Here is a 23,650-nt window from a genome sequence, read left to right on the forward strand (position 1 = left end):
AGCGGCACATCTTTATACATCTTAATTCTTGGTGGGCAATTCGGCAGCTCAACCGATTATTTTTACATTGTATCACATTGCACACACATTTCTTCATGTGATATACTTGGCTTAAAATTCAGACCATTCATTGTCAATAAAGGTGCGGTCTCCATGGAGGGCAGCGGTTAGTTTGTCCATTCTAAATTTATTTCTGGAGACATTGATCCATTCAGCTTTTGTGGGTAGGCTTGCCCTTTTCTAGACCGTTGTGAGACAGGCCCTCGCAGCCAGCAAGAGCACAAGTATCATTTTGGGTACCTTAACCACCACCTCCTCCTCCCTCTCAACCAAGCCAAATGGGATCAAGAATGGCTGTTTCTCCCTCTCCCCCCCATCCAGCTCTTTAATCCAACTGACCACTTCATCCCAGTAAACTCGGACCTCCCTACACTCCCACCACATATGTCAATAATCTGCCTTCTGGCCACAACCTCCCCCACATTATGGGTTTAGTTTTTGGTACATCCTAGCCAATCTAATCGGGTCGTACTGCCATCTATACAATAGCTTTACACCATGTAGCTCGTACTGACAGGTTTTTGAGATTCTTCTACATATCTGGAGCGACATCCTTTGGCAGAGGTGCCTCCCAAGGTGTGCTTCCCATTTGTTCTTCAATACGAGTGAAGGGGCCGTGTCAACCTCTACTAGTGCTGTATACATTGCACTCATAAGACTTTTGTATCCTGTACAGGTGGCAAGAATCTTTTCGAACAGGGTGAGGTCTCTCTGTAATGCCTCTTTACAGGTCTCTCGAGTCATGAACCCTTATAGCTTCAAGTATTGGAATACTGAGAGCTGGCCCAAACCTAGTGCTTTCTCGAGCTCCTGGATGGTAATGAATGCCTTACTTCTCCACAATTGGCCTGCCCTTTGAGCCCTGCTTCGTACCATGATTGGAAGCTCCCTGGGTCCGGAATGTCGTACCGAATCCCCGGTACCCATAGGTGTCCTAGAGGGGAGGGCCATGTCGTGATCCCCTTCATTCCTTTACCTGGTTTCCATAGAGCCCAAATAGTCCCAAGGACAGGGTGATTTTTAATACTATTTCATAATTGGGGTCCAGGCACCCAGAGCCACTCTCCTACAGTGTATGGGCAGAGGTGATAGTTATCGAAGCCTACCCAGTGGAGGTCTGCCTGCTGTCTGAGGTGCGGGATTAGCACTCTTAATTGGGCTGTCCTATAATACAGCTCTAGCTCTGGGAGCCCCACTCCTCCATTGGGCCTCATTAGGACCCAGGCGGTAAGGGGTTTACGGCGGCGTAAACAGCGCCGACCCTTACCGCCTGATTCCGAGGTCCCTTAGCGCCATGGAGGTTTTAACACCTGCTTTTAGCAGGTGTTAAAATCCATGGCGCTAAGGGACCTTGTTGTTAATTACGCCACCGTAATTTACGGTGGCGTAATTAACGCCTTCCCCACTCCCATTATGCCCTATGGGGCAAAAATGGGAATGGGGAAGGGTAAATGGGTTAATGGGGACTTACCGCCCCACTCACCTCGGAATTGGGCGGTAAGTCCGCCAACCACCATGGCGTAAACATAGTTTACGCCATGGTGGTAAAGGTACGACCCAGGCGGTAACTTACCGCCTGGGTCGTAATGAGGCCCATTGTCTTTTCGGAGATGGAGCAAAGTTCTGGGAACCCTGGGCTTCTTATTTTGCCAAAGGAAAGCGAGGAGGGTTTTCTTAGAGGCAGTGAAGTATTTTTTGGGTAATCTGTTGGGGAGCATCTGAAATAAGTAGAGCATCGTTGGCAGAATTACCATCTTGATGGTGTACAGGCGGCCCATCCAGGAGATGGTGAGTCTAGACCACCTCTCAATGTCTTTTTGTATAGTGAGAGATAACGGGGGGAAATTGGCTTCATATAGGTCCCGCAGCTCACGGGTAACATTGATGCCAAGCTATCCGAGCGTAGTAAGGCTGACCCTCATCCCTAGGGGTGCAAATCGGTCCACTTCAGTTTCCTTGCTCTTATCGATCGGTAGGAGGACCGATTTCCCTGTATTGATCTTTAGACTGCTAGTTGACCGTATTCCTCAATTATCTCTATCGCTGCCGAGATGGAGCTCAGAGGGTTGGTTATGTGCAGTAGGATATCATCAGCGTACAGGCCCAGTTTATATTCTTGTTCCCCCCCCCCATTCTAATTCCCTCTACTCTTTTGTCGAGCCTCAGCTTCTGTGCTAGTGGTTCAAGGGACAGGACAAAAAATATTGCGGATAGGTGACAGCCATGCCTAGTCCCTCTCCAATGCAAACCATCTCGAGTAGCCGCCATTCACTGCCACTGAGGTAATTGGAGAAGGGTATCATGCTTTAATGGCACGTCGTAGCCTCGCTCCTAAGCCTATCGAGACCAGAACCCTCTCCAGGAAATCCCAGGCCACCCTGTCGAATGCCTTCTCGGCATCTAGACACAGGAGATTTGGATCGCACCCCCAACCCACCTGTACTTCGTTTATTAGATGTAATGTTTTCCTCATTCTGTCTGCCCTCTGTCTCCCCATCACAAATCCAACTTGGTCTGGATGTATTAACCTCTGTAAGTGTGTTAGTCTGGTAAGGCTGCTCTGATTCTCGCATATATTTTGGCGTCTATGTTGAGGAGTGAGATGGGGCGATATGATCCGCAGTGTTTTTGGTCCCTACCTTCTTTTGGGATGACCGTTACGAGAGCCTGTGCGAAAGATGGGGGTGCTTGGCCGGTTTTGAAAATATCATTGAAGAGGGTCACCAAAAAGGGGACGAGAAGCGTGGAGAACGTTTTAAAAAAGCCGGGCGTGAAGCCGTCATCCCCTGGTGCCTTCTCTATCTTAAGGCATTTGATAGCATTTGAAACTTCCTCCTCAGTGACCGGTGCGTCAAGGGCTTCTGCTTCAGTGAGAGACAATGCCGGCAGACCCATCTCTTCAAGATAAGCGTCCAGACTTCACGGGGGAGGGGGTGGGTCACTGGTGTATAAGTCTTCGTAAAAGGAGGCAAATGCCTCTTGTATCCCTTCCGGGGAGGATACTGTTGCTTCTATGAGAGTGCTGTCTATTCTTTCTATCATGTCTACCCATCTCTCTGCCCTTTGAGCTCGGAGTCTGGCAGCTAAGAGGACGTCTGCCTTATCTCCCTTTTCATAGTACTTCTGTTTCAAATATTGTAGGGTCTGAGCCACTTTACCTGTCTCTAGAGCTTTGAGTTCCTCCCCGAGGCCTTTGGCCTCTGCGCGATGTTGGGGTCTCTTTTGTGGGGATGGCTGTGCTTGCTTCTCTGCTGTGTCTAGTTTCCCCCCTGATGTTTTTCTCTATTAGGCTGCGTTCCCTGTTTTTTCTGGGTCCTTCTCTAATGAGATTCCCTATCCAAGTGGCCTTTGCGACTTCACCTATAAACAATAAAGAACTGTTTGATTTCATTTTGGAACTCTTCCATGAAGACCGTGTCAGATCATAGGGAGGATTCGTTGCATCTCCATTTCGTGTTACGGGGGGCAAGGGCTTCCCAGTCCATGTCCACCATGACCATGTCATGATTGGACCATGCAATGGGGTGTATATTCGCGGTTTGGAGCACTCTGAGCAGACCCTCAGAGAGGAACATGTAGTCAATACGTGTGAGAGTATTGTGGGGGTGGAGTGAAAAGTGAAGCCTCTATCTGATGGGTGCAGGTGGCGCCAGCTATCAGTGAGGCCGTATAGGGCTAGGGTTGTTTTGATTCCAGCCTCCTCCTGCGTTTGAGGTGGGTGCAGTGCATCGTTTTTGGTTCGCCTATCCAGGGCACAATTCATCCACGTGTTAAAGTCGCCTACGAGGACTATATGACCTTGTGATTTGTTAAACACCTTTTCGGTCTTTGTGTGAAAAAACCTCTTCTGTCCCTGATTGGGCACGTAGATCGTGGCGAGGGTGATAATCGTGCCCCGGATATTTCCCACCACTAGCATGGCCCTTCCCTCCGTGTTTTACCAGAGGTTCAGAATCGTTATACGGAGGCTCTTTCGGATCAGGATCCCAACACCTGCCTTTTTAAAGATGCCTAAGCTCCAAAAGGTGTGTCCTATAAGCCCACTGGGGAGGCCTCTCTCCTCTCTGATATCGCGTTTCCTGTCTAAACAGAATGTCAATATCTGATCTCTTGAGTTCCCTTGCTAACATGGATCGCTTAGTGGGAGAGTTCAGGCCTTTCACATTGAGTGTGCATATGCGTAGTGTGTGTTTTCTAAGTGTAGCAGACGTTGTTACTATTGGATGTAAATTTGTGTGATAAGCCTCCCTGCCTGGTGTCTTTGTTCTAAAATCCGGTTCTTTACCTGACTCTTTGCCATGGATTTTGGGTGCTCCTACAGTCTCCTTTTTCCGTAAAGCCTTTTCTGCCGCTCCTCCCACCCACCCATCCAACCCCCCTCCCCTTCGCGTCCCACTCTCCCACCCCACGTCACCCCACCCTCCCCCCACACCACACACGTCCGATCCGGCCTGGCTATATTCACCTGGTCGTTCTCGGACCACCAGCGGGGACCGTATATCGAATGGTCCTCATCATGCAATATTTTAACTTAACAGTGAGCCCCCAAATCCCCCTGCATTATATCACAATAATGTTGATGTGAGCTGTGTTCTGTATCTAGGTTTCTGATGTTTGTTAATCTGCTTAGAATCACATGCTGTGCATAGGTCCGACATCCAGTGGTCACTGCGGAGTATTGCATTTTGTTTTTCGTAGTTGAAAAGGGGACGTCGACAAGGCGTGTCTGTAACACTATCCCTATAGTGACGTGTGTTGTACCCACAATCCCTCAAACATTTGTATCTAAGTCAGTTGTGCACCACCTGAGTTACCTCTCCTCACCAGTCTTCTAGTGTTCAGTCACCACCTCATTGTCTGATGCCGATTAGGGTGTATTGGCTTCCACCATGTAAATGTGACCAGGCATGAGGTGCATTGTGTGAAACAGCTGGGACGTTGCATAGGCCCTCAGAATGCCAGTCTTACTCTCATTTGCCGTTGGTAGTCGGTGTCCATTTGTCGTCTGCATTAATCTTCATCCACCCCAGCACCCGTCATCGGGCGTACCTACGGAAAACCACCGGAGGACCAAGACGAAGGATTCAGTGTTCCGCGTCCGGGGAGGCGTTCATCCATCTGTATTTTCGTGGAACCCTGCATCTTCTTTCGTTGTGGACCTTTAACGTGCCATTCCCTGGTTTCAGGCCTTTCTCCGCTCCGGGGTGGCTCCTCCCCGTGGATTCCTAGTAGGTCTGCGATACAGCCACCAGTGTCCTTCTCAGAGGTCAATTTTATGTCAGTTCCTTCCCACTCGAAGGCGAGTGAAAAGGGGTAACCCCAACAGTACTGTATGTCTTTTATTTCTTTGCGCATTTTGGTGAGTGGAAGGCATTTTCTCCTCATTGCCAACGTGAGGGAAGACAGGTCTTGGTAGATGGAAATATTTGCTGTGTCCAGTGTGATTTGCGGTGTGCGTCTGGCCTTCTCCAGGACTTGAGCTTTGTCTGTATATTTATGGAATCGGGCTAGCACTGTTCTCGGACCACCTGGTTTGCCGCCGGCCCTGTGAATACGGTCAATTTTGGGTTTGTCGACTAAGTCGTCGTTAGGCAGAAACCTGTGCAGTTCCCTCTGGGACCACTGCAAAAGATTTAAGACTACAGGTGTTTGGCAGTAAACCCACTTGGTAGCAGTCCGTACCACACAGATTCACTTGGTAGCTGTGGCTGAGCAGTCTGACTTCCCTCAAGAAGAGTTAGGCAGTATACAGAGTATTCACAATAGGTCAAAAGAACACATTAGAACAAGTAAACACTGACCAGGGCTTGGTGTAAAAGAGATATAATTATTTATTTGAAACCAGATCTAGAAAAATACACAGGCACTAATAGTAAGCAATTTAAAAACACGGTCACTAAAAGATATACACTCCCTTAGAAGAATATTAGACAAGTCTTAAGTAAAGCCCCACTTATTTTCAGACAGCGGTGAAAGCTTAACGCAGATGGCACTCTAATAATTTGTTTCAAAAGGGGGAGAAAAGCAGAGAATAAATTGAAACAGATCCCAAAACTTTTACAAGAACACAACAAGAGAGGAAGGCAAGGTAAAACCGTGAGTTTAGAGTTCAGAAGGCCGGATCCACTTTAAGGGGATCAAAACGAAATGTGTCCAAGGTCACACGGTTGCAGTGCACAAAAGTCTTGAAAAGGTTCAAAAAAGAGTTGGACCAAAGAAAGGGACCAATTAGAAGGTCAAGGCGGCCAGCCCAGTCCAGAAGGTTAAGGGGTTATTATTAACTTGTAGCAATCTTTAGAAAGGGAGGCCTGGCGGACACGGTACTTTAAAGTGGTGCGAATACTCCAGCGGGGGCAGTTGTTCCTGGCAGCGGATGCAAGTCGTTGCTTCGTCCGGGGGAATAGAGGATCTCGTCAGGGAGGAAGACAGGAGTCCGTTGCACTGCCAGGGAAGAAACCAGCCGCAGAGTTCTCAGGTAAAAGGAGCGGCCCTTTAGTTCGCGGTCCAGTGGTAAGTGGCTATCCGGTTGCCGGGGTGCTTGGCACGGGCAATTCGACCACAAGCCGGTCTGGGGTGCGAAGAGAAGAAGGTAAACTGGTTGTGCCCACCAGTCAGGGGAAGAAGCCTCTCCAGCCGGGAGATCTTCTCTGTCGTCGGGAAGTGGTGAGTCGGTTCCGCAGGGCTCCACCGGTGGTGTCATCGTGGTAGGTCGGCTCAGCTTCTCCCTCATCAGATTCTCGGGTCCTGTGGCGACTTCTGAAGTTCCAGTCCCCAAAGCCCTGCTTTTATGCAGCACACCCCCATTCACTCAGCCTAGCTGTCAATCAAACATGCTAAGTGGTGAGCCGGCCGGCTCACCACTTGGGCCAATCACACAAGAGTGCGACTTGAGTTACCAAGATAACTCAGTCCAGGGTGCCTAAACCCCCTCCCACAGCCCCTGTGGTACCCAGACAGAGTGGCACCACTTTTGGAGGCTTCTGTGGAGAAGTCCGCCAAAAAGTGGAACAAAGGGCTCGAATTGGGTTGGAGTCACAGAAGAGAACACAAACGCCATTTTAGAATCGAGTCCTGGCAAAAAATACCAACCGGCGAATTAATATTAAATAAATAAACCGGCGGTATGTTCGAGGCTATGAGAATTAAATAAAGTTGGTAGCCTCGAACAATGGGAAAATCCCATAGGGAAATATTTGCGGTCGAATATAAAAAGTAGTATCCACTGCCACCAGCCAAAACTCGATCAGGGGGGACGGAGACGTGCCCCCTCGACTAACAGACCCCGGGGCAATCGAATTGCCCCGACCAGTACGTCCACAATATGATGGTTTGTACTGGTTTCTGTTAATAATTTGGGACTAGTAAAGCCAATGGTGACTTTACATGCCCTGGGAGACAGTAGTCAGTCCCAGGGTATGGAGTCTATGGTGGGGTGTCACTATGACACCCCTGTGTTACTGCACGGAGGGTGCTGTGTAACACACATAGTAAAAACACATGAGACCCTATGGAGTAAAGGACCCCATAGCCCATAAAACACATTAACAGTCAAAGGAACACCATAAATCATGTCCAAGAGTGGGAGAAAAAGAGTCTCACTCTTGGCAGGAGAAAAAAACAACCTCCAGAAATCCAGCAAAGTTACTGGGGGACTCACTAGGTTAGGAAATTCAGCCTAAAGAGAGAATTCTCCCTAACAGTCATTGAATATTGATTTCAGTAGGGTGTGGAGGGTTCTTTTTAGATCGGACTCTGTCTCGCTCTCTTTTTTCTGGGATTCCAAAGACGCGTATGTTGTTGCGTCGCTCCCTATTTTCCAGGTCATCAACCTTTAGGCGGAATTCTTCTTCCCTACTTTCAAGCTCCGCGATGCGCATGTCCATTTGAGTTTCTAGGGTATTCAGGGATGTCTGGTTGTGTTCGACTTCCTCCAGCCTATCCTCTATTTTGTCCATCCTTTGAGTGATTTTATTGATTTTACCACCAATGTCTGCTCTCATGCTTCTCATTTCGGTGAGAATGTCGGCATCGTCCGCCTTGGTTGAGGCTGCCTCGGATCTTTGTGACGCCATTGTTCTGCCACTAGGCGAGCTGTGCCGGTCATGCGATGGCGTGAACTTATATATTGCCAATTTCTCCTTAGTGTTTATAAACAGTGAATCTGGAGCGTTTGGACGTGCAGCTCCTTGTGGCATGTACTGCAGGGGTGGGGGACAATATTGTCTCCTGGCGCTGTAACCGGTAAGTTAGGTAGAGCTGGATGGCGGCAAGTTGTGAATCCCAATGGGTTGTAGTGGGAGCTTGTAATGCAGGAGGAACGTGGTTTGGGCTGTATGTCGATTTCGAGGAGGGGACATGTCCTGCAGTGCTGGGGCCCAATCCTCGGTGTAATGGCCCTGGAGGAGGTTGAATGGGGACTTTTCTGGGTAGTAGCTTGTTCGTCTTCAGGGGCCCAGCCCTCAGCTTCGTGGACTGGGACAGTGCTCTTTGAGGGCTTCCGTGTGCCTTTCAGTCAGGATTCCCAGGGGCGTGTTATTCACTTAGATCGAGGGTTTTAGTTGGGTGGATGCTTGCTACATTGGGGAGATGGGTTTCAATTGTATGGAATGCCAGATCGCTGGCGTGGCGAGGTGAAGTAACTTCGCAAGTCTCTGCAGTGGGGTGTTGCAGAGTAATGGGAAGCTTCTAGGTTTCTTCCAGGGCGGCAAGTCGATGTATCACACCATCCGGAGAGGTAGGCTTTCGTGTTTGCCCAGAACACTTTGCACCTTCAGCAATCCGTCGTGTGCTAGGGTGGGTTGTTAGGGACTGCTCACCAAAGTAGGTATCTGACCTTGTGAAGCTGCAGTTGGGTGCTTGTTAAATTGTCCTACACGTGTGGTGGGCCTCGCCTGGGGCCCCCGCAGAGGAGTGAATCTTATGGGTAGCAACGTTGCGCCCTCTTGACAGTGTGAATGCTGTAGGAGGCGAGCATGTCTGGCCCTTGAGTCAATGTACAGGGGGAGGTGCGGTCACACTGTGTGTCCCGCCAGTGCGTGGTTGTTTGCTAAGGGGGGCGAAAGCAGGCCCCTCTGCGCGGACAGTCGGCGTCCTGGGTGGTGGAGCGGAGCAGGGTGCCCGTCAGAGGCCACGTTACAACGTTATCTGTGAGGGCGGGTGGGTGCGGGGTACAGTGTGGAGGGAGACACTGCAGCGGGCAGGGTTCGTTGGGTAGATGGGGCGTTCCACTGAAGTTCAGCCCGAAGCTGGTAGCGGGAGTCGGGAGGGGGGGGCGATATGCACAGTACCTTGATGTTCAGGCTGGGCTGGTGTCCCCCTTCCTCTCCGATCAGGACGCTGCGTTGTTGGCCATGTGGGCAAGTTCGATGTGTTCCGACCACCGCGTATGTTCGGGGCTCGTTCCGTGTGAGCGCTTCATTTCACAGCTTTCCCTGCTGGCTCCAAGATGCCCCTTGTGCTGACTGTCAGTCAGCCAAACCCTCTGGGGCGGTAGGTGTGCAGGCGTATGATGAGCCTGCAGGGCACTGTCAGGCGGCCGTAGGCTGGTACACTCTGCAGCCGTGACGCGGGGTGGCGAGGCGCCGTTGTACTCTATATTTGCTGCGCAGTTTCTCCTCTGTGCTTAAAGGGCCTATATTTCGGTGAAGGTGCGTCCGTTTTGCTCCAGATTTTCCCGTGCAGCATGCAGGGGACCTTCAGACGTAGGTGTCAAATGAACTCCAGCTCGGGGGGGGTCCAATAGTGGGTGCTCAGTTCACTTTATTGGACCTTGATGCAGAGCTCATGCAGAGGAGCTTGCCATTCGTGCGCCCCCTGGTGGCCAGTCCTTAAGCAATTTTTAAAGTCAATGGTGGCAATTCCTTTGGTGCCACTTGACTCATTGTGTCACAATATTTGTAAAGGTAATTGGCGAACTCGGCTGAAGTCGGATAGCTAATTGGCTTGAGGGATAACTAAGATATTTAGGAAGGCATGAGAAGGAAAAGGTGGAGGAACTATGTGTTCAATTGGAAGAAAAGTATCATGGGATTCAACTGTATTCTGTGGGACGCAACGCTGAAAAAGGCAGCTGGAAAGAGGTGTTCGTTACAGCACGGGGTATGCCTGGAATGTACTCCTTTCCTTGTGAGCCAATGCATGCTGAAGTTATGCCCAGGAAAACCTAGACGGCAAAGCCCTTCTACTTACTCCAGTAAGCCCCAAACAACCAGGAACTATAGATGGGAAAGCTGGAAGGAAATATGGGAACAATAACTGAGGGTGGGATTTTGACTGTGGCTTACTTCGGGGCAGAAGTCCCTGTAAAACCTCCCTGGAGGTTCCTGTATCCTGCTTGGGCCTTTAAGGTAGTGTTATATTGATGTGTGAGGCAGGAATCCTCTTAAGCCCAGCATTTATGGGCGTTTTATTTACATAATCCAGCCTTTGACTAGATTTTGCCCTCTTGGCTGCCGTTACTGTGTCCTATTAATAGAGGGAATCATGCGATTTTTGAGTAAAATGGGTGTAAGTGCATAATGTACCTGCTTTTGTTCAGCTTAATTAACATTACCACTGATCTTTTTTATTGAGCCCCACACCCCTTTGCTATTGGTAAGCATAAACACAGAGTTTTGCTTTTCCTGTCCTCTCTTTAACTTTGTACCTAGAATATTGGGGTTTTTGCCCTTCCTTTTGACCCCCACCAACAATTGCAGGTGTATGTGAAAACTATGCATTTGACCTTTTATTTATTACAAAGGGAGTTATAAAATGCTCACTGTGCTGCATTGAAGTAGTAATTGGCATTTCCTTTACTTGTCCCCTGCCTGAGAGAAAAATCAACTTGTTTGTATGGCTGCCATTGATATGTTGTCCCATCTAAATTAGCTACATGAAAGTCATTAGTGCCCTCACCCACACTGTGGACCTTCACATCTATGCAAATGTGCACTTTTCATCACACTAAATGCACAAGTGTTCCCCCTGTTGAGCAGAAAGTACTAGTTAGCAGTTCTGGTCTGAACTCTGAGCTTTTTTGCTTTTCTGAACTGGATCACTAAGCCTTTTTTTCCTAGTGAGTCTGAATCAACGGCCTCTCCAGGGACAGCTATTTTGTGCCCCCTGAGAAAAAGTCTCTCAGGGAGGGTTGGCTGAAAGTCCCCAGTCTTTCCCAGAGCAAGTGACCTTACCCAGTTGGTTGTGTTCAGTGCAGTAAGTGACAGGTTGATGGCAGTGTTATTTTGTCAATGTGTGTAAGGAAAAACATTTTCTTGCTGCTTTCCTCCCATATACTTCTATGGGACACCCTTTCTTTTTGTTTTGACTGCTGTTCTGATCTTTTTTGAGGTAAGACAAATCCTTAACTTTTACTTCACTTGCTCTGTGCTAGTTTTTATGGGGCACTGATCAGCCCATAAGACTATCGGTACTGTGGAGCTATGTCTCCCTTAGTGCCCTCTCTGGTCCGGAATCGCCATATATGGAATGCCCTTCCCCGGGAAAAGCTTCTGCTTTACTGGGCAAAGTGAGGGTGTGAGTTGCCAGAAGTGGGGGCTGATCCCCCAGTCCACATCCAAAACCCTGAATGTTGGTTTCTGGGCAGAATGTTTGGCCAGTGACTATCCCTAATTGGATAACCACTGCCAGTTTGAATGGGGCAGATTCTTACCATGGGTGGACCTGGGCGTGCTTCAAGTCCAAATCTTTGATACAAGGAATCCTGCAGCCATTTGGCAGATCATAATTGGAACCAAGTCCTGCTGACGACTGTTGCAGCTGAACAGCTTCGCCTCCAGCCAAGTCCCAGTGAAGCCATGCTTCTCCAGCATGGTGTCTGGCATGGATTCACATGCTCATGAATATTCCTCATCGTCAGGCTGGGAATCCTCAGTAAAGAAAAAATCTGTTTCACTTCTGAACTGTCTTTCTCCTTACAACCAATGACTGGTCTCTGGGTCATACTGCCCCCCAGACAATGACTGCCCTCTACCTAAGCCCCTCCTCTTGCAGCCATCTTCAGATTTTTACAGCACGTTCAAGTGTTGGGAGTCCTCGTGATTAGCTCTCTGGCTTTTTACTGCATTTTGCGCTTTGGAGTTTTACTCTATTTTTCGGTCAATCGAGCATCAAGCTCCATCGACCCATCATCCTATTAACGGGGACCCGTTTTTGGATTTTCCAGTGCCCCTCAAGGGCTTAATTTCATTGAGTGAAGATTCCAGAAGATTCTTCAAGGCCTACCCCGTGTGGACATGGCAGAGGAGAAGGAAGACTAGACACCTTTTTCAGGATTTGCCCAGGATGTGGCCTACGGAACATCTACCTAGATGATTGGCATTCCCTGTGCCTCTATTGCCTGCATTCGGACCAAAGACACGTGGAGGAAGACTGTGCGTTTTGCAAGGAGATGGTCCCCTGCAGTGTAAACGATCGGCGCCGGCGTCTCACGGAGTGGCTCCAGGCCAAGGCCCATGCTATGGGTGAGTCCCGCCAGCATGCCTCCCCCAGCCACAAGAAGAAAACTGAGCGGTCTTCTAAGACCTTTGAGGGCGCTCCGGCGACCCAACATAAGGCTAATCACTGCGAGTCCACGGGCACCGGTAGCACCGTTGCGACAGGCTCCCTAGCGGCCAGCTAAGTGTCTCGTGCACCTTCAACCACGAGCCAACACTCGGGTTCGGTGAAGAAGAGGAAGTCGGACCATCCGGACAAGCTTCTGGAGAAGTTCCGGACGGGCCAGGCAGAGAAGGTCAAGGGGGAGTGGGGCGCTGACCCTCCCCCAAAGGTGAAGGCCTCAGGCTCGACCAAGGTCGTACAGGCCCAGATTCACCCACTTAAGCCTTCCATTGAAGGAGTGGTGTCGTCCCTAGCGAAGGCCGTGGGTTTGCAGGGTGCAGCCCCCAAGGCGAGAGTTTCCCTGCCTGCCAGGAGGGAATCGTCGTTTCAGCCCATAGAGAAGACACCGGACAAGGCGATGCCCACCATCTCCCCGAAACCATCTCCCCTGGTTGAAAAGAGGAGAGGGGCACGGCAGTCCTACGGGGCACAGACATCTCCTCTGAGGAGAAGCTTTCTCCTCTCCAGACCATTTTGGAAAAAAAATGAGTCGAGGCAAAGGCCTACGGTAAGGACCCCGACGAGGGAGACGTTGATAGTGGCGACGAGACCGACGAGGAGGAGCAGGCTGTGGAGGAGTTGGAGAACCCTACACCGCTGCCTCCGTCGCTCCCACTTCCGCAACCCCCAGCGGACATTGCGGTGGACATTCTCCAGGCACTTCACACCTTGTGCTTGGAGATTCAGACGAGGACGCCCCTTCCGCCGACAGAAGATCCTGCAGCACTGGAAGATCCCACGGCACCGGGCCCTTCGGGTGCGACCCCTTCCAAGAAGAGGAGAGTTCAACCTCAACCGCTTTTTCACCCATAGCCCCCCTCCACCGAGGGAGGATATGGACCCGGCGACGGCTGGAACCGGCACGGACGTCTGCGAGGTTCGTTAAAGGTTACTCATTTTCGCCAGGATGTGCAGTCGAGGGTACTGGACATGCCCTTCGGGGACAATTTGTTTGGCAAAACCATGGACGAGTCTCTTCAGGCCATCAAGGCGGACACTGAGACGGCTTGAGCCCTGGGTACGCTTCAGCAGCGACAGCCATCCTTTCGGAATTCCGGGGGTAAAGCCCAAGTTTCCTCCAAAGGCTTTGGTGGAAGTTCTTCGTCCTACCATCAGCCGTCCCGCTCTTTGACCCAGGAGGCCTACAGGGGCAGCAGCAAGACTGGAGGAGGTTGCCGTTGTCGACAAGGTCCCCAAGGTGACACCTCCACGGCGAAGCAAGATTTTACTGGCCGTGATGTCGTCCCTCAGCTTCTGCTGGAGGTGCGGGCCATGCTGAAGAAGGGCGCGATAGAGCTTGTTCCAAAGAGGTTCCGGAGTGTACTCTCGGTACTTCCTAGCCAAGAAGACGACGGGCGGTTGGAGGCCCATCTTAGATCTCCGCCATCTGAACAAGTACATCAGATCCCAGAAGTTTTGGATGGTCACCCTTCAGCATGTGCTAGGTCAGCTGGAAGAATGGGATTTTCTATTGCCGCTGGACTTTGAGGATGCCTACTTTCACATCCCCAGTCACAAGGCACACCGCAAGTTTCTGCGCTTTGTGGTTCAAGAGCAACATTACCTTACCAGTTCAAGGCCCTCTCGAGGGAGATCTGACGGAGCTGGGGTTCTCAGTGAACTATGCAAAATCTTACTTGGTGCCATCGCAAGACGCTCTGTTTCTGGGGTCTCGGCTCAACATGGTGTCATGCCTGGCGTCTCCATCAGAGGAGAGGATTGCGGCCATCCTGGGCAAGGTGCAACGGCTTTTGACCCTGAAGATCGTGAGGGTGGGGTCCATCAAGTCCCTTAACGGCATGATGTCATCATGCATATACCTCATTCGGCTCTGCAGGCTGCGGATGCGCCCACTGGGAGAGTTCCTCGACGTCCGTTGGATTCAGTTATCAGGAAGCCTTGAGGACATGATCCCTCTGTCGAGCGATACGGTGGTGGGCAGTCCGCGCGCATTTGCCGGCAGGCGCGGCCTTCCACACACCACCTCATCAGGAGACCCTGGAAGGTTGGGGCGCGCACACCGGAAGTCTCTGTGCAAGAGGCCTCTGGCTAACAGAGGAGAAGTCGTTGCATATCAACGTACTGGAGCTGCGGGCAGTGTTTTGGGCCCTCAAGTCTTTCCTTCCATCCCTCAAGGGCAAGGTGATACAGGTCTTCACGGACAAAACCACCACGATGTTCTACATCCGGAAGCAGGGGAGGCACCAGATCCCCAGCGCTCTCCAGAGGCGCGCAGGACCTATGGCACTGGGTCATTGCCCAGGGGATGTTCCTCGTCCCGTTTCATCTGGCAGGAGTGAAGAACACCATCGCCAACTCCCTCAGCAGGGAGCTGCGATCTTGCCACGAGTGGGCGCTTCGGCAGGACCAAGTGGTACTTCTGTTCCATCGTTGGGGCAATCCCAGATCGATCTGTTTGCAACGGCGATGAACACCAAATGCCAGAGGTTCGCCAGCAGGTTTCCCCAGCCGGGGAGCATGGGGGATGCATTCTCAACCTGTTCCTGTATGCGTTCCCTCCGTTGCCATTGCTTCTTCGACTAGTCAATCAACTCAGACGTCCCGGTGCAGGATGATCCTCATCGTACCAGCGTGTCCGAGACAGATATGGTACCCGGACCTTCTGGACTTGTCAGCGTCCCCTCCAGTCAAGCTTCCGGCAGCCGCAGATCTTCTCGCCAGAGAAGGAGGCGCGATCCTGCACCACGACCCAGGGTCGCTGAACTTGCAGGCCTGGCTCCTGCAGCGCTAGAGTTTGGAGGATACGATATCCCGGCAGATTGCAAGGAGGTGCTTGCCCAGGCCAGGGCTTCATCTACACTGAAATACTACGAACATAAGTTTTAGAGGTTCGCCGTCTGGTGCCGTGCACAGAAGATCGACCCTCTATGGAATATGGCTCCACAGGTGCTGCCGTATTTGCTGTCGCTGGCCAAAGCAGGGCTGGCTCATGCCTCCATCAAGGTTCATCTAGCGGCTATCTCCCGCTACACCAGAACTCCGGGACGGTCGTCCTTATGATCACACCGTCTGGTCAATGAGTTCATCAAAGTACTTTTCTGTTCTTTCCCGCCGGTGAAAGGCTAGGGCCCCGGCGTGGGAGCTTAATGTGGTGCAGACTAGGTTCATGGGTCCTCTGTTCGAGCCTCTGCATTCTGCACCACTGAAATTTGTGTTGTGGAAAACAGTGTTTCTTGTGGCCATCACCTCTGCACGACGAGTGGGAGAGATCCAGGCACTCTCTTGTTAACCCACTTACTTGACATTCCACGAGACGAGGGTGGTGCTACGGATGCACCCCTCCTTCATGCCCAAGGTGCCATTGGACTTTCATCTAAACAAGCCCTTGGTGTTACCCGTGTTCTTCCAGACGCCTTTGTTGCCGGCTGAGAGGACTTTGCACTCGCTGGATGTGGCTAGAGCGCTCAAGTTCTACGTGGACTGCACAGAGAGTTTTCGGAAGACGTCGCAACTTTTTGTGAACTTTGGCACTGTGAACCATGGGAAGGCCCTCTGCAGGGCTTCCATTTCCAGGTGGCTCTTTGGCTGCATCACCCATTGTCACTGGTTGGCAAACAGACTGTTGCCTGGCCATCCGAGATCCCACTCGACCAGAGCGACCGCTGCAACTACGGCGTTCCTGTCTTGTGTGCCTCTGCTGGACATCTGCAGGGCTGCTACGTGGAGGTCGACGCACACATTCACGAAGTTCTACTGCGTCAACAGGGATTCCGGGGAGGAGTCCAGAGTCGGTCAAGCAGTGCTGCGCAACCTGTTCACTTGAAGGTGAGCCTGGTGAGGAGGTAAGAGATGCTTAATGTTGAGATGCTTAATGTTGAGCCTTGCCACCGCCTGTGGTTGTGCATGTGTGTACTGCCATGTATTCTTTATTCATGAGCATGTGAATCCATGTCAGACCCCATGCTGGAGAAGGAACAAGTAATTTACCTGTAACTGTTGTTCTCCAGCATGGGTCTGGCATGGATTCACATGCGAACCCTCGCGCTTATCCCTCTGCGGCTCTTCTCTTGGTCCTACTGCCACTTTACGTGCTACCAAATCTGAAGAGGGCTGCCACAGGAGGGGCTTAGGTAGAGGGCAGTCATTGGCTGGGGCGCAGTATGACCCAGAGACCAGTGTTTGGTTGTTAGGATAAAGACAGTTCAGAAGTGAAACTGAAACTGATTTTTTTCTTTACCGAGGATTCCCAGCCTGACGACGGGGAATATTCATGAATATGTGAATCCATGCCAGACCCATGCAGGAGAACAACAGTTACAGGTAAGTAACTTGTTTCTTCTCTATCCTGTTCTCAAGAAGGCTGTCATCGGAGCTTCGACTGGACTGGTTGAGCGAACAGCCAGTCTCAACCACTGCTTGAGGATATGTTACTGCTGAGTCTTCGGAAGTGTCCCTTGACCACCCAGTGGACTGACCTGCTATCTTGGGCTACCGCGCTGCAGTTGTCATAGTTCTGAGCGCATCCTTGGAATTTGAAGGATCTTGAACTTGTGCTACAAAACACCTGCTCCTGCATTTACAGCTTCTGGTTCAAATAGATGCCTTGCAAGGCATCCTCCTTTGTTCGCCAACCGAAGATCAGCTGTCACTGCCTGATCGTGGTGACTTCCGTTGCAACCACTCTTCTATGATCCCTGGAGCTCTCCTGAGGTTGCCTGCTCTGCAAAAGTCTTGTCCTTTTTGTCACAAGGGTGATCAGCTGACACAGTCCCTGAAACTGTAATACAGGTACTGCAGCCAATAAACAGTAGTTCTTGGTCTCAATAGAATTTGGAGCCTCATGTGGTCTCTGGGAAAATGAGTAATAGGTGGGGGAGGAGTTAACATGCCTGTTTTGCTCCCCCGTCTCCTCCATTGGGTTGCTTGTGACACACTACCACCCTTATTCAGTCTCCCCTCGGTATCTCCTCCCTTCACAATCACCCCCCTAAGCTTTCATTTACCGTTCCATTTTTAATCACACCTCCCAAGCCAGGATCCATCGCTTCCTTTCTTTCTGCTAATTACTTTGTTCACTACTTTTCCTCTAGAAGCTCTAAAAATTCAAAGCCCCCCTTTCTTTCTATCCCCAACCCTCCTTCTCTCCACCACCTTTCCTCCTATTTCTACTACGTTCAACAATTTTTTTCCTACCTCTCCTGTTGTAATTTGCACCCATCTTTCTCATTGCCAACACATCTTCCGCTCCTTATAACCCTTTTGCTCCCCATATGGTCAAAGACTTTGTCTCAATTACTTGTCCACTTTCTCTCCTTCCCCATTATTCAAAAGTTCTTGAGCCGGGTGGTCTTTGACTGGGTCAATAAGTACCTTGAGGATAATAGCCTTGGAGATCCACTCCAATTTGATTTCCGTGATATACACTCCCTCAAGACTGTACTCATGCAGGTCTCCAATTTTCTCTAATGCTCACCACTCCACACTCTTCTATACACATCCTTTTGGACATTTCTGCCACATTTCACACTATCGACCACCCCTTTCTCCTAATCATTTTCCTGGACCCTGAGTTTTGCAAGTCTGCTCTTGCCTGGATTATCTCCTAACTTGAAAGCCGATCTTGTAAAATCTCTTTGAATTTACAAACCTCTGACCCCCCCCCCCCTCTCTGCATTCCCCAAGGATCAGTTCTTGGACCTCTGCTTTTCACCCTCTATACATCTACCCCAGGAAGACGTATCCCATCCTTTGGCTTTCACAATCTCCTTTTTTCTGATGTCACTCAAATATTTTTTTCCTTTTCCTCCTTCACCCCAGCCATCTCGGAACAGATTATGAACAGTCCCATTGCAATTCGTCACTGGATGACTCTCTGCTGCCTCACGCAGATCTCTTCAATATTTCTCCCAGCTTCCAATGGCCTCCCTCCCCTCTCCTAATCTCCCTACCCTCTCTTATCTCCTTCCCACCTGACCTTCTTGCTCCCTCGCCCAACTGCTCGCAATCTTGGGGTCCTCTTTGATAGTGACCTGCGACTGCAACAATTCATCACTACCGCAGTACCCTCCTCGACATTCCGAAAATCCGTCCTTTCCTTACTTAGCACTCTTCACAAACTATAATCTCTACTCTTTTGCTCAGCAGACTGGACTACTGCAAAGGCCTACTCATTGGCCTTCCTCTCTACTCCCCTGTAGAAAAAGTCCTTAATTTTGCTACCCACACTTTCTACAGCCTGCCCAGATTCTCTGTCCACTTCTACCTACTGACAACATGCCGGTTTCCTCACTATACTTAACCGTTCTCTTTTCAAGATCCTTCTCCTAGTCTACAAAGCTATCAATGGAGTTGCTCCTCACTACCAGTCTGATTAATTGTATCTCCGTTTACTCGCCATCTCGTTCCCCCTGATTTTCCTCTGCACTCAACTTCACCGTCCCATACCCTGCATTTGCCTCCCTTTGCTTCAACTCTTTCTCCCTACTCATCCCGCTCCACTGGAACCTGCTGCCCATAGCAATTATAGCCAGCCCAACTGTAGATCTCTTCAAAGCTGGACTTCAACTTCACTTTCACATGCTTTCTATAAAGGGAGCCTAAAGCTGTAATTTTCTATATTCCGTTAGTACTCTTTAGTTTGAATCTCTTGACCCCTTAGGTTCTTTGTAAGTCATCTGTTCGGTCATATTTCCGCATTTTAAAGGCTGAATGTTATTTTTTTTTGTTGGGCCATTTACCCCCCCCCCCAGCCCTCCACCGCCCCCGGAATCCCTCCTTTTCACCAATCCCCACCCCTTCCCAGTACACTACACACACTCGCACAAACCCAACATTTCCAGCACATGTCAGCCCCTTCACGCACTTGTGTGCGGCAGGGGCAAGACAGTTTGATATCCATTTTTTGTTTTGCTTTGTCCCTGGTATATGTCCTAATTGTTTGCATCATAAACTGCCTTGCTACTTCTCATCTTTATTCTTTTGTATAGGCACCCTTCTTTGGAATGCTTCCACCTTCTGGTTGTGTCCCCTGTTTCCTGACTTGGATTGGTGATGGTCTAATGTTGGATCCCCTCCTGGATCTTCCACTAGTGTAGTGGAATTGAGAGAGTTACTTACCTGAACTTTCCTTAACAATGTTTTGAAACTCTGAATTGAAACCACTGGCATTGTCCAATCAAATAGTAAACCTACCTGAAAAGTATATCTTTTGGAACTAATGGGCACTAGAACCCATTCCATCTCAGGGTTGGACTTACTAAGTACCAGGGAACTATTCTAGTGTTGCTCTGAAGTGTTACTACTGTTTTTTTCTGAATTTGATTACTTATATAGTGCACTGAATTTGAATCAAATGCTTTTCTATCTTCTCCCAAGAACGAATGCATATATGTATTTTATAGTAGATTTTTGACAGTTCTTACCTAAAGGTTTCATTGCTTGGTGTGTATTTTAAAGGCCTACTAAATCATTGTATATTTTTGCACTTCTGTGTCTAACTGGATTTATTAGTTCCCTGTGTGTGTGTCATGGTAGCCCTAGACCACTCTTGCACACACCTCATGAGTCTAAGCCCTACCGCTACCTTGATTTGGCTTGGCTAGATTTCAGTGTCTTTCCTCTTCACCATAATAGGTTACTCTTACTCCACCCCCCTCCCCCCGCCACACCCAAAATCTACTGCAGATTTCATTTTGGAAATCCATTTTACTAAGTGGTGCTTAGTGGTGGGATAAGGTTGTTGGGTTGTTGGCACTCAGCATAGGTCCACTGCAGTGATACAATAGTTATTGGTCTTGAACTGTTGACCTACAAGGTTTTAGTCCTATAAATGTTACTCAATGTAACCTATCCTATACTAGTCTAGTTCTATTTTTGCTCTAACCAAAGTTGAATATTTGAAGAAGCTGTGTTCAGAGAAGGGTTTGTCTACTTCTGGTAACAAAAGTGACTTGGTTCAGAAACTAATAGATAATCAGGAATTTACGAAGAATGCTTTGCTTGTTGCTAGTGGTTTAGATGATGCTGGGGCTGGGCCTAGCAGTAGTAATGGACCCTTATTCTTGAAACCACAGAGGAGTACTTGTGGTTCTGAAGTGATAGCTTCTCAAACCTCTATTGCCACTTTTGATAACCTGGCTCTCTGTTTATGCATCTTGAGTGCTTCACGCCACATCCAGTCACCTGTGCCAAGTCCCTTGGGTTCGCCATTGACAGGCACCTCTCCTTCAAATGGCACTTAGCAAAAAAAAACACAAACGGCTTGCTACCAACATTCTCACCTGTGGAAAATCAAGCCCATTAATCCAAGAAAACAACTTCAGATGTGTTGTCCTCTCCCACCTTGGAAGGCCTTCACCCCTGAGATGTGTCCTTCATGCTGCCAGACGACATCTGAAATGACTCTGAAAATTCAACCCCATCTCTCTTACCCTCATCTAACTACACTGGCTCTCGTTGCTTGCCCATTTCTTCAAGTCCTGTTGCATCATCGACAAGGCTGTCACCCTGAAGTCCCCAAGCTAGTTCCTCAAGAACCCCAACATCTCTGGAGGCCTCTGACCCACCAAAGGTAAGGACATGTGTAGGATTGAACTCCACCAGTGCAGGAAGGAAAAAACCAGATGACAGTCCTCTGTCTTCGCCCGAAAACTCGGAAACCTCCACCCAGTCAACAACAGACTCGCCCCCTCGCTTTTACAGTTCAGGAAGAAGCAGAAGACCCTCCTCTTGAAGGTAACGCTCCTCCCTAACACATGGGACCACACATACACCACTCCTCATTCTACAAGGCTGGGTGATCTGATCCCTTTGTTGCTTCCCTGGTTTGTTTTTAATTTTATTGCTAACACATTTCCAGCCCTACCCTATTAGATTTCCCACTCTCTTGTTTCTCTGCTTCCTTAACCATTTTCTTCCCTTTATGATTTTAAAGCACTGTGTTGCTTCCTGAAGCTAGTTCCACGCTCAATAAGTACTTTAAGAATGATTATGCTGAAGCTATGTATATCTTGAGAAAGGAGCTTAGTCTCAAGGAAATAGAAATTAAATATATGATGGCATTGATGTAGTAAGATAAGGATGAAAAAGAAAAGGACTGATCTTTCCAGCTTTAGTTGGCCTATCTGCATAGGCCTACAGTTTCCTTCAGAGGGTCTGGGAATGGCTCTGGGTCCCCCTTCTCATCCAAAGTTTCCAAAGGAGCTATTGAATGCATATGATGAAAAGAATTACAGTATAGATTGGTTAACAGCGAAGTGAAGGAGTCTGACAAGATTGCTTGACTTCTCAGCAGGCTACTCCCCGAATGGCTAGAGTGCTATTATGGAATTGTCTAAACCCGAGACGTTTTTAAAACTTGAAGCAGGCTCTGCTCTTAAAATTGTGAATGCACCTGCCCAAAAATTAAAGAGGTTTAAAGACCACAAGGAAAGAGTCTCTTGGGTCACATATGTCAATGACCCTCTAAAGAAAAAAACTGGGGTGGGTTGAAGGCCATAAGGTAACCACTTTTGAAGGCATTATGAATGTGTTCACACGGAGCGCACATTTGCTTCATGTTCCTCTGAGCTCAAACTGCATTTGGCTGATTCCAAAGAAGGTAACCATTTCTGCGGATCAGTGGGTGTCCTGTAATATCCCATAAGGACAAGGGTTCTTCTGTTAAACACGAGGCAGAGGAGAAGTAGAAAGAGGGTAGGAGTACTGAGAGCCCTAGTTCCCTTAAGACCTCCAAAAAATGTAATGGGAGTAACTCACATGGAGATCATACCAAGGGTAGTGGGATTCACCATCCCAAACAAGGTTATGCTCACAGGTAAGCCTCCCTACGTACACAGATCTTCAGAATCTTGTGTTATTTGTACAGCTGATGACCTTTTGAAGTGGGACTCTAGATATAAGGTTATGATATTGAGCATCCACTCTGTGAATCTGGCATTTCTCTTTGATATGATATGGCATTTATATCGCGCCTATACACAAGTGTTTCAAGGCGGGACGAGGCAAGGGAGGGGGAACAGAGGGAAGACAGGCAACAATCTTACTAGGCCAGGTGTCATTCAGACCGCACAAGTGCAAGGGAAGGGGGAAAGGAACAAGTGCGGCGCGATGGGGAGGGGAAAGTGCAGTACATGGGATAATAAAATAACAAGGTAAATAAAAATAAAAAATGGCCAGCTGGTGGCAAGTGCAGGGTGAGTACAGACATAAGTGCTGGGTGGGGGGGTATAGGGATACAGTAAACAGTCCCTGGGTGCAGGAGTTGCCAGGGAGGCAGTGCAGGCGTGCAACAGGCAGGGCTGGGCCTGAGAACAGAAGGGTGACCAGGTAATCAGTGCAGTCTCAGTATCCGCCAGGAATTCAGCAGGGGAGAGGGGGACAGAAAGCAGAAGCAAAGAGGAAGGTTTTAAGGTGTTTCCGGAACCGACGATGGTTCTCCTCAAATTTCATAAGAGGCTGGGAGGCCCCAGCCGAAGAGAGAGATCTGCCACCAACTTGTTGCTTGGAGAAGCGACTGACCCTGAGGGAGTTGGCGGCGGATGAGCGAACAGCTCGAGAAGGAAGATATTTAGGAAGATAGAGTTGAAGGTATTGAGGCATCAGGCCCCAGAAGGCCTTGTGGATGATGCAGAGGGTTTTGAACTTAATCCTCGCAGCCACTGGGAGCCAGTGCAGAGATTTCAGTCCTGGAGAGATAAGATTCCTGGGCTTGAAGCCAAGGACAAGTCTTGCAGTCCTGTTCTGGATGAGTTGCAGAGGGCGGAGGGTAGAAGCAGGCATATTTAGAAAGAGGCTGTTGCAATAGTCCAGCCTAGATGGAACCAAAGCTCTGGATATGCTCACCGACGCAACCATCATTTCTAATTCCTTGCCGAGTGGCGTTGGAGCAGAGGTTACTCTAGTTTCCCTTGGGTCTTGGGAACAGCAACTTGCTGATGCGTTTGCAGCCATCCTTGACAATATCAAGTGTCATTTTAAGGATAGTGTACTGGTAGATTTGCCTGTACCAGTGCTATCCTGGACACTGGGGCAA

General features: G+C 49.4%; 1 protein-coding gene across 4 annotated transcripts in view; it reads left to right on the top strand.

The window, feature by feature from the left end:
* The window catches only part of XPO7 (exportin 7), a 1,985,528-nt gene that overhangs the window by 724,122 nt on the left and 1,237,756 nt on the right, over positions 1-23,650 (top strand). The window lies entirely within an intron of this gene.

This window comes from Ambystoma mexicanum, chromosome 10 (assembly GCF_040938575.1).
Source record: "Ambystoma mexicanum isolate Mex_15411 chromosome 10, UKY_AmexF1_1, whole genome shotgun sequence".
Classification (NCBI taxonomy): Eukaryota; Metazoa; Chordata; class Amphibia; order Caudata; family Ambystomatidae; genus Ambystoma; species Ambystoma mexicanum.